The 12,279-nt window shown below is 40.6% G+C and overlaps 1 protein-coding gene across 1 annotated transcript in view; it reads right to left on the bottom strand.

The window, feature by feature from the left end:
* TACR3 (tachykinin receptor 3) overlaps positions 1-12,279 on the bottom strand; it is an 81,977-nt gene that overhangs the window by 32,610 nt on the left and 37,088 nt on the right. The window lies entirely within an intron of this gene.

Raw genomic sequence — 12,279 nt, 5'->3', positions numbered from 1 at the left:
AAGAAAGTAAATGAAAAGCCAGATAAGAAGATGAGAAATCAGAAATAGAAGAACCAAGTGAGGGTAAAAAATAAGTGATGCAAATGGGAGACTGCATGTGAGAATGAGACATGAGGAGAAAGAACATTGAATCATATGGAGTTGAGAAGCTGTTGGTGCTGACATGCTGACAGTAAAAAGAACAATTGATTGTACACTCTGCTATTGATAAAGGCATGAATCTGACTAGAAGAAAGTTCTCTTATTTGAAAGAGCTGATTGTAAGAGGAGAATTCTCTGCAGTATTTAAATAGCTAACTGGGAGGAAAGTTACTTTGCTATCTAGTGCCATCTACAGTCTAAGAGAAGGGAAACCACTCAAAGGTTTTTCCATGTTGACCTTTAATTATCTCTGTGGTTCAAGAAAGGAAATGCATATCAAAGCCTATATAGAGAGTAATGTCTGAATGACTTTAAATCTGAGGATTAAAAGGAAATAATTTTCAATGAAGGAAATGTCAAGATGCCTCAGTATAAAGTCTCAAAGTAGACCTTGGAAACTCTATGAACATGAGTTTGTGTTGTTATTAGCTAAAACATGTTTAACGCTATTTTGACCTTTTTCCCCTTTCTGGAAACTACAGTAACATTTTTGTCTTCATGCAGTTTTCTTGTCTAGACTCTTAGTATCATTTACATTAGTTCCTGAGTGTTGATAGATAAACTTATTGGATAAATGAAGGCCAGCACCTTCCTTAAAGCATAATGTTATGCCACAGTTTCTTGCCTCAGTTTTCCTGCCTCAGTTTTCCCAATTGTTCTACCTCAGTTTCCCTGAATTTTTCTGCCTCAGTCCTCCTGGTTGCAAACTCTTCATTCCCTCCCCTCTCTTCCTCCTTCCCCCGTGCCCCCCCCCCCCTTGACCATTAGACTGATATAACTTAGGACTGGCTACTCTAAGTTATAAACTATAAAGGAGAAGATCTTCTATTTTAGACATCATGGCTCCAGACCTCCCCAACTTTTCAGAATGTCCAGTGCTTACTCTGCCTCCCCCTCTTCTGTCTTTGTTCTCTCTAATCACTAAAATCTTATAAAGAATCTCTGGAATCTCAGTTTTGATACTGGATACTTTGAGACGTGAGTTTGATTCAGTCAATTAATTAAACTCTCCAATAAATAAAATATTAAGACTCTCTAATCTTTATCTTGTCTCAGTTTCACCAGCATTACATTTTGGAGATCCCAGCAAGATATCAGAACTGAGAGCAGCATTAGAGATTAGAGACTTTTGGGTCTCCACATGGAGTCTTTGGCTGCAGCAAGACTCATCATGGACATCTCCATTTGAGCCACAGGAGAGTATGTTTGGGTATTTTAGGCCACAATCTGGTCTGTTTACCTGTTCTATCTGTTTGCTAGTATCTGGATTCTCAGAAAAAATAAGACGGCAACAGCCTTTAATTTCTGGGAAGAGTATCAGCAGGATGCTGGATTATACCATCTGTTTTGAGTATCTTTTAAGATACATGTAGTCTGAATATTTTTTGGGCAATAAATCTGGTGGGTGCTCTGCCACCATCTGGTTCTGGATCTGATTCTGAATGTCTTTTGGCACTATCTGGTTCGGTCTAGTTAAATGTTGTAATTTGCAGGCTATATGACTTGTTAATCCGTTTTGTTGATTAAAGAGTTCTGCTAAGTTTTAAGAACTGTGATTGGGAAATTTGGCAATTGGTCATAAAGAGATTGAAAAGGTTTAGCTATTCTGTCAGAAAAAGCAATGTTCAAAGATATTAGGAATTCTCTTCTAGTGGTATAAGGCTATCTGTCAATTCAGCCATTTTATCATGGGGAATTCTGCTTCAAAGACAGGAATAACACTTGATTACCTTCTAAATCATTTTTCTGAAACATTTAAACATCATAATTATGGAATATTATGGAATATCATAGAAAAAGGATAAACTAAAACTGTTTTGCCAAAAGGAGAGGCCTTCCTCTGGGATGGGATGGCTACTGGAAGGCACATATAATAGAGACATAGCACAAGTGATGCACCAGATAGTTACTGGTGAACCTGGCCATCCATATCAGTATCCCTATATTGATGTCTAGCTGCAAGTTGTCTCCTACAGCCCCTTCCTGGCTGAGGGTTGTGACCATGAGAAATGGTATTCATATTTTGATCACCCAATCTGTGAGGACAGTCAAAAAAGGTTGCAGATTGTTGATTGCTCAAGCAAAACCTGAGAAGTCCCATAGGACTCTTCTAAAGATCCCTTAGAGAATCCTCTGCCCCCGCCATATCTAGATTAGTATCTGTATCTACCCTTACCTGGAAACTCCCCAATCCCACTTGAATTGCTGCCTGAAGGACTCAAACCTCCTGAGTCTCACTTTTCAACCCTGCTCCATTCTGCTTCCCTGACCCCCTCTTTTCCTCCTCCCTGCACATAGGATCTTTCTAAAGCCAGCATGGAAGTACTGGCTCCTGTCCCCTTGTCTCCTACCTCCCCTTTTTCTCCTGTGCCATTTCCCACTTCACCTTCCCCTTTGTCTCCTCTGTCTCTCTCACCTTTTTGTACCTAAGGTACTCTCATACAATGCTCTGGGATCTGTTCTGCCATTCTCAGTTCTCCCAAAACCTGTTCTGCCTCTAAAGGAAATGGTGGGCTCAGAGGGAGTCCCCTTCTTAGTTTATGTTCCCTTTTCTATGAATGATACATATAACTAGAAAAATCAGAAACCTCCTTTTTCTGAGAAACCACAAGCTTTGATTAATCATCTTGAATCTGTATTTCACACCCATCAACCCAGGTGGGATGAGTGTCAGCAACTTCTTACTACTGAGGAAAGAGATAAGATTAAGTGAGAGCCTAGAAAAGCTATACTTGGACCTAGTGGGGGATCCATAGAAGAAAACTGTAATCAGATAGAAGCTAGTTTTCCCTCTGAGAGGCCTTCCTGGGACCCTAACTTCCATCATGGTCATACTGTACTTTCTGCTTATCATAGATAACTTCTCCAGGGTCTTAAAGCTGCAGCCAGGAAGCCTATTAATATGACAAAGATTTCTGAAGTTATTCAGGGTACAGAAAAATCAGTGCATTTCTAGAAAGTTTATAGGAGGCTTACTGAACTTATAGTACTATAGATGCTAAAGCTCCTGAGAATTATAGATCTCTGAATATTGCATTTGTTAGTCAGTCTGCCTTAGATATATGTAGGAAGCTACAGAAGCAGGAGGGATTTGAGGGCATGAATATATCTCAGCTAGTTGAGAGAACTCTGAAAATTTTTAATACCTGAGACACACGTGAAGGAAGCAGGTAAACAGCATGCCAAGGCAGTTGTGGCAGCCATGAGAGAAACAAACAACATCTCTAAGGGTTCTCCCTAGCACCCCCATGGACGGCAATCATTAGGCTCAGACCATTGTGCCTATTGTAAAGAAACAGGCCACTAGAAAAACGAATGTCCCATCCAGAATCATCCCAAGAATATCTTTTTTTCTTGAGGGGGCAGACTGAGGTGGCTCTGGTTCTCTTTCTCTTTCTCTAGACAGCAAAGAACCTAGGGTATGTTTACAAATTGGAGGTCAGCCTGTTGAGTTTCTGGTTGATACTAAAGCCACTTACTCTGCTCTAACAAAACCTCTGGGTCCAGTATTCTAAAATCTATCCCTATACAACATGCTATTGGTAAAAGTGTTTCTTATCCTTGGACTACTGAATGTACAATCCATCTAGAGCAGGGGTCCTTAAACTACGGCCCATGGGCCAGATGCGGCAGCTGAGGACATCAGGACATCCCTCAGGGTTGGCTGCCCATCATGCATTGGTGGTTGAGCAGCTTCTGGTCACTGCCTCTCCTGTATATGTCAGGCAATACCCCATGCCAAGGGAAGCCTTCCTGGGTATTTTTGTTTACATTAGCCGGGTGAAGAATGCTGGTATCTTAGTAACCTGCAAGTCCCCTTGGAACACTCCTTTGCTATCAGTCGGGAAGCCTGGGTCTATGTTTTGCCCTGTTCAGAATCTTATGGAGGTTAACAAATGGGTTGAAACTATCCATCCCATGGTTCCAAATCCACATACCTTACTCAGCTTGCTGCCTCCTACTCATATTGTATATATTGCTCTGGACCTAAAGGATGCTTTCTTTTCAATACTTCTTGCACTGGCTATTCAACCCCTTTTTGCTTTCTAGTAGATAGTTCCCCAAGGGGAATTCTCAGGGCAGCTCACTTGGACTAGGCTACCACAGGGTTTTAAAAACTCCCCTACCCTGTTTGGAGAAGCTCTCCATCTGGACCTTCTGCAAGGAACATTCTTATTGCGTTCTGGTCCAATATGTAGATGATTTCCTTTCAGCTCTTGATGAGTCCCTCTGATTGCAGGCAACCTGTGCCCTTTTGCAATCCTGCAATCCTTAGGTTCCACAGTCTCTGCTAAGAAGGCTCAGCTCTGCCTACTAGAGGTCTTATCAGAGTTATGTTCTCAAATCTGGCCACCTCTCCCTGTATTCCAATCGTATCCTGGCTATTTTATCTATTCCAGTCCCTACTACTAAAAAATAGGTCTGCGAATTCCTGGGGACAGCTGGTTACTGCCGCCTTGGGATTCCCTTCTTTGCCGAGATGGCAAAACCCCTTTATTCTGCCATAGCCGTTCAGGATCCCCTTGTTTGGGACTCCCTTGAACAAGCTGCCTTTGATTGTCTCAGAACCACTCTTACCAAGGCCCCCACCCTAACTCTCCCCAATGTCACAAAATCCTTTCATCTTTTTGTGGCAGAGGCTAGAAGTATTGTAAAAGGGGTTCTGCCTCAAAGGCTTGGCCCCTGGCATAGCTCTGTTGCTTATCTATCTAAGTGCTTGGATTTGGTGGTGGGAGGATGGTCTCCCTGCATCTTCCTGGTGAAGGAAGCTGATAAGCTTTCCTTGGGCCACTCTCTCTCTCTCTCTCTCTGTCCCTCACTCTGTTGAGGCTCTGCTCTGGTCCGCTCCTGACCTGTGGCTCTCTAACTCGACCATCACCCACTATCACGCCCTGCTTCATGACTATCTTTACCTCATTTTCTCTAAAATGTCTGTCCTGAACCCTGCCACCTTGCTCCCATCTCCTTGTTCTGACCCAGCTCCAGTATATGACTGCTTCCAGCTCCTTGATGAGACCCAGTCAATGAGTCCTGACCTTTCTGACACCCCACTGGAAAACCATGACCTGATTCTTTTTACAGACAGGAGTAGTTTTGTTGTGGGGGACACCTGTGTTTCTGGGGTAGCAGCGGTGGACTGTCTCTCTCTACTTGTGGTCTTCTTTCCTCCCCTCTGGGTCTTCTGCCCAAAAGGCTGAGTTTGTTGCTTTGACTCATGCCCTGCACATAGCAAAAGGAAAACTGGCTAACATTTTCACTGACAGCCATTATACTTTCTCAACAGCTCATGTCCATACCTCTCTTTATAAAGAAAAGACCCTGCTTACCAACCTCTGCTGATAGGGAAATTAAGAATAAGGAGGAGATACTTTCCTTACTAAATTCTGTCTTGTTACCCGTCACTGTTGCTATTCTTCACTGTCCAGGCCACTAATCTGCTGAGAAAATGGAAGCAGTAAGAAATAGGGATGCAGATGCAGCAGTCCAAAGGGCCACCACCACCCCGCTTATTCCCTGCCTCTGGCAATTCCCTCCCCCCACTCCTCCCATACCTATACTCTCCTTCGGAAGATTCCTTTGCTTCTCAGAACAGAGGAAAGAGGGAGGGTCTCTGGTGGTACATACAGGACAAAATTTTTATTCCACAAGCATTAAGTAGAATGCTAGTGAAGGACTTGCATGATTTCACTCATTTGGGTGAAAAGAAAATGCATCAGTTATTGAGCAGATATTACATAAAGGATGTTAGCCAATTGATCAGAAGTTATATATATATATTATATTACCCGAGTAAATATAAAAATAAATATTAAAAAAAAATTAAAGAAGCCCATGTAGGAATCAGGCTTAAGGGGAATATCCCAGGGGAGAGATGGGAAGTAGATTATACTGAGATACAGCCATCAACAACTGGGTATAAATACCTGTTATTTTTTGTAGATAGCTTCTCAGAGTGGACAGAGCCTTCCCCACAACAAATGAAATGACTCTCACAGTAGTCAAAAAGATACTAAATGAATGAATGCCCACTTTGGTCTTCCAATAGCCATAGAGTCTAATAATGGCTCTGCCTTTGTTGCAAAAATATCACAAGGCCCTGGGAATAGAGTAGAAACTTCATTGTGCATATAGACCACAGGACTCTGGGCAAGTGGAAAGAATGAATAGAACACTTAAGGAATTCCTGACAAAGGTTGTCTTAGAGACCCAATGCTCATAGTTCTCACTGCTATCATTAGCATTACTTAGAAGTAGATGCACTCCCACAGATTGGGTTTAACTCCCTTTGAAACTCCATTTGGGAGATAACCACCTATCCTACTCTTGGTTAGAGAAGACATAATTGCTGAAGTCTCTAACTCCTCCCTTCTCAAGTTTCTACAGGCCCTACAGAAAACCCAGAAAGACACCCCCACCTCATCTGAGAGACTCTTCCGTCCTTGTTACTGAGTCCTCTCATCCATTCCAGCCTGGTGATGCAGTTCTGATAAAGAAATTTTCTACCTCTGGCCTGGAACCCAGGTAGACCACACCTACAACTGTAAAGGTTGAGTCCATCCCCACATGGATTCACTATGGCAGCGTGAAGCCAGCAGTCACCACTGAATAGAAAGTGGAAATTAATGAATATCTCCTGAAACTGAGACTAATCCATTCCTCTGGTCCTTAATTTCCCCTAAATCTTTGAAAGATATTGGGTGGGAAAATCCTGGGAGGATTAATCCTTGTATTCACTGCTTTGTTACTACTATTTGGAACTGCCCTATTTGTCTGTATAGAAGCAACATTGTCTCCTAAGGGCCACTCACCCTCGTCCTTTCTTCAGAAGTGTAATTCCAGTGCCACACCATGAGGGTTTCCTTAGCTCTCCTCCTCCCTCTGCTTTCCAAACCCTCAGGAAACCCATGTGCCCCAAAGCCCACATGGACAATGACCTTTAGGGACCTTGAGGGAGGTTCCTCCTTTTCTGCCACCTACTACTCAGGTTTAGAACCCTCTGTGACAGTAGATCCCACCCTGGCTCTCTGCTTCTACTTTAATGCCCCAATGTCCCCTCAAGTCCAATTGTGCTTGATGCCAGGTGGTGCCCACTGCCAGCGGACGACTCCTTTAAGTTGACCATTCAAACCTTTGATCAGTAGTTCCAGACCACTATGCAACCCCTCTCCCCCACCCCCCATCATCCTAACAATCCAGCAACCATCCCACCCGAAGTGGGGAAAGTCCCAAAGGTTGACCTTTGTTCCCAGGCAGGTAGCAGTTTTCAATTCAGCCACTACCTCCTAGTTCAACATATAGTTAACTCCCCTCAAAGGGTTCCATGGGACCTCTTACTGCCTTACTAATCCCTCCTGGAACATCAGTCCTGGCTTATCCTATTCGGCCAATGCCATCCTTGGCACCACCAGACCTTCCCCTGGTCCAAAATCCTCTACCCTTCCTGACCCATCAGTTCCCGTTGACAGCCCCCCTGAATTCACTCCATGCTTGATTTACTGCCAATAGTGCACTCATATCTAAACTCCACAAATCCTCAGCTGGGCCATAATTGTTTCTGCTTTAACTCTGAACCCCCTTATTTTGTTGGAATTGCTCTGGCAGACTCAGTTCCTGGGACCACTTCTCAAGCTACCCGTTTCTGGGAGCAGCCTAAAATCACCCTTGGGAATCTCCAAGGTATAGGAATCTGTCTTGTAACTGCTTCCAGGAGTCTTTCTGCCCCTCTCTTCCAGTCCTGTAATCACAGTTCTTTGATTAATATTTCAGCATCCTCAACAGACGTTGCAGTTTGATATAAAGTCCTTGAAGGTTAATGGTTTGCCTGTTGTGATGGTCTGACTAAGTGCATCTGCTCTGATACTCTCCTCAGAAATCCTGATCCATTCTGTGTCCTGGTAGCAGTGTTTCCCAGCCTATCTGTTCTTCCAGGAGGGGACAGATGGAGCCACTTCTGGTCCCATTTTTCCCCCTTGGAGACTATCAGACAGAAACGTACTCTGCCATTCCTTCCCCTCATAGTAGGGCTTGGGCTGGCAGGCACTATGGCACTCAACATTGTAGCCCTCCTGAAGCGCAGTTCTGTATATGCTGAGTTATGTGCACAAATGACCACAAACCTGACTCAGATTGAATCATCCATCTCAAAATTGGAAAGCCAGGTGACTCCCTGGCTGAGATGGTATTCCAAAATCATAGGGAACTTAGTGTACTATTTCTGAAAAGGAGAGAGCTGTGTGATGCCCTAAATGAGCAATGCTGTTTTCATGCTAATAACTCTGGCGTAATTGGGGAATGTCTGGCCCTGGTTTGTAAGAATCTTGAGTCCAGACAACTGGAGCAGTGTCAGGGAAAGAATTTGTACCAGTCTCTGTTTAATTCCTCCCTATGGCTAATCACCCTTGTTATATCCCTTATGGAACCTTTGCTACTTCTCCTCACCCTTGTCATAAATCCTTGCATCTTTTCTAACCTTGTTCACCTCATCTGCTCCTAGTCAAAATTATGGTGCTTAAGACCTTCTGGATATCAAGGGGAAGGTGATTCAATGATTTGAATATTCAGAAGAAAGAGTGTGGAATGTTATGCCACAGTTTCCTTTGCTTGTCCTGCCTCCATTTCTCTAATTGTTCTACCTCAGTTTTCCTGAATTGTTCTGCCTCAGTATCCCTGGTTACAACCCCGTCTCTCCCCCTCCCCCCCTCCCATGACCATATATAACTTAGGGCTGGGTACTCTAAAGGTTATAAACTGTAAATGTTTAATTTCAGATAAGGGGAAGATCTTCTTTTTCAGACAACATGACTCCAGACCTTCCCAACTTTTCAGAATGTCCAGGGCTCACTCTGCTTCCCTCTCTTCTGTCTTTGTTCACCCTAATCACTAAGGTCCTATAAAGAATCTCTGGAATCTCACATTCAATACTGGATACTTTGAGATATAAGTCTGATCCAGTCAATTAATTAAGCTCTCCAGTAAATAAAATTAAAACTCTCTAATCTCTATCTTGCCTCAGTTTCTCCAGCATTACAATAATAGTACCCAGCAGTGTCATTACTGGGTCTGTATCCCAAGGAAATCATAAAGGAGGGGAAAGAATCCACATGTGCAAAAATGTTTGTAGCAGCTCTTTTTGTGGTAGCAAAATGTTGTAAAATGAGTATATGTCCATCAATTGGGGAATAGCTGAATAAGTTGTGGTATATGAAGGTAACAGAATATTATTATTCTATAAAAAATGATGAACAAGCTAATTTTAGAAAGACCTGGAAAGATTTACATGAACTGATGCTGAGTGAAACAAGCAGAACCAGGAATACACTGTACACAGTAACAGCAAGAATGTGCAGTTATCAACTATGAAAGATTTGACTCTTCTCAGGGGTTCAGTCATCCAAGGAAATCCCAATAAATTTTGAATAGAAAGGTCATCTGCATTCAGAAAAAGAACTATGGAGATTGACTGTAAATCAACACATGCAATATTCATTTCTTTTTTTCTGTTTTTTTTTCCTTTCCCATGGTTTTTCCTGTTGTTTTGATTTTTCTCTCCCAATACGATTCATAAATTAATGTGTATTAAACATTAAATAAATAAAGGAATGAATAAAAGCATAGTAGTGTTAGAATTTCTGAATTGCATTTTATGCCCAATTGTTAAAACTCAGCATTTCCTAAGGAGAGGTTTGATGAATATTTGAACCATCTTCAGCTCCTTAAAATGGAGTCAACTAAACCATAAATTCTGAGCAAAGGGTCCACAGGTTTTAAATTGTTTTCAAGATTTAGAACTGTGGGACATTAGATGTTTATGAAGACTAACCTCATTTTACTAATAGCTTTACATTAAATGACCTGCCCAGATTCACACAGCCAGTAAGTAAAGTCTTCTTGACTTCATGTCCACTATTCTATCCTCTATAGCATCTAGGAGAGATTACTGATATAATTCAATTAAGCAAATACTTCTTTGACAGCTACTGCATGTAAGCTACTCTGCTGGCCCTGATGATGCAAAGATAACTGATTAACAACTATTTCTAAACTGCCAATTGAAGGCAAAAAATTATCTTGGGTTCAGGGAGATACTAAATTTAGGTAAGATATGTAGCTAGTGAATGTGGAATAGACATCAAAAAACACCTCCCTCATTCAACAAACATTTATTAAGCAGCTACCATGTGCTGTGCTACAGTTGTAAAGATTCAATGGCAAAAATAAAACAGTTCATGCTATCAGTTAATTATAATTCACTATCAATAATTATAATTCGCTCATTTATATAATTATAATTATAAATCAGTAAATGAATTCAGGAGGGAGAGACATGATAGTGTTAGTGCTTTCAAATAAAACCATGTCCCAAAGACTGTCTTTTACCTTTAAAAGGATTCCCTAAAAATAGCTCCTAAATTTTTATTCTGAAACTTAATGCTTGGAGGAAAATTTGACATAGCATACAAACAAGAATATCTGTATAAAAATTAAGCCCATCTCACCATTCCTGTTTGTTTTTTAAAAAAATTAGGTCATCAATATCTAAAATGTCCCTATCCTTTCATTCAGAAATCTTATTTCTAGTTGCATATTCCAAGGAGGTCAAAGGTAGAAAGAAGGATAAATCACTGATTTGAATTGATTAAGCCATTCAATAAAACAGTTTTAAATTATATGAGCAAGGTGTCAAAATATCCCTTTAGTTAAGGGAATCCTAGTACTAAGTGCATATTCCACAGAGGTCAAAGGTAAAAAGGAAAACAAAAAAGGTCTAGCACCTATTTTTGTAGTCCTGAAAAATTGGATATTAAATAGACTCCCATTGACTGGAGAATGGCTAAATAAATTTAGTACATGACTATAAATGGAATATTACTGTTTTGTAAGACAGATGACTGAAAATTCAGGGAATCATGAGAAGACTTATATGAACTGATGCAAAAGGAAATAAGCAGTACCAAGGAAAGGACAAGAACAATAAAGCTAGCATTTATATAGAGCTTTAAGATTTGTAAAGTGCTTTACAAGCATTTATTCTATTCTTACAACAATTTTGAAAGTTAGATGTTATTATTTATTAATCCCCATTTTATAAATGAAGAAATTGAGGCAGACAGTTTTAAAGACTTTCCCAGGGTCATTTGTACTCTCTAGGGTCCTTGTGGAGAAAGCAGTTTGTGAGATTTAAGGCATTATTTGTTAAAAACAACAATAAATAATAATGACAAAAATCATAAAAAGATGAAATGAATGAGATATCTCATTGGTCTAAGTTTGTAAAGAACTTTCTTTCACCACAACAACCCATGAAGTAGGAAAAAAAGAGAAAAAGAAAGGATCGTGATGAAAATAATAAGAGCTGGGCTAAGTAGTCTGGATTCAAGTTCTGTCTCTAATATTTATTGGCTATAGGATTGATATAGTCTTTCAGTTCTCTAGGCAAACCTCTAAAGCAATAAACTATCAAACAGGCTGTGATCTTTATTAATAGAGAGAGTTTTCTTATAGGAAGTTACCTATAGCAATGGAATCATTGGTCTGAGACATATACATATTTATGCATACCTACACATATATGTATGTACATGCACATATAAAATAACATCATATACATTGGTAGAAGAATCTCTAAGAACTAGATTACACTTAAAAACAAACATTGAGGATGATATTGGGTCTCTAAAGTTCATGGGCCTTGTTACCTGGTTTGAGAATAAGCACAATGAGAATGTGGCTCTTAGATTTTATTGAATGATTTCCATATGTAATAAAAAAAAATTGCTGTGTTGTTATGATTGCTGAATTTTGCAGTATTAAAAAAGTAAAAATGTCCATTTAGATTCTCATAGTTCTAGATGTATAGACAGCCAGGTGGTATAGTGGAGAGGACACTAGGCTTAGAGTCAGATTCATTTTCCTGAGGTCAAATCTCACTGCACAAACTTACTAATTGTGTGACCCTGGTTGGGCAAGCCACTTAAGCGGGTTTGCCTTAGTTCCTTATTTATAAAAGGAGTTGGAGAAGGAAATGGCAACTACTCCAATATGTTTGCCAAGAAAAGCCTCATGTGGTGTCATAAAGAGTAGGATATGACTGGAATTAGCTTCCAGTTAAAAGATAGGGGGAATGGAATAATCACCCTT

Source organism: Sarcophilus harrisii, chromosome 6, assembly GCF_902635505.1.
Source record: "Sarcophilus harrisii chromosome 6, mSarHar1.11, whole genome shotgun sequence".
Taxonomy (NCBI): Eukaryota; Metazoa; Chordata; class Mammalia; order Dasyuromorphia; family Dasyuridae; genus Sarcophilus; species Sarcophilus harrisii.
The sequence above is the reverse complement of the archived record's forward strand: the minus strand, read 5'-3'. Positions and strand labels throughout refer to the sequence as shown.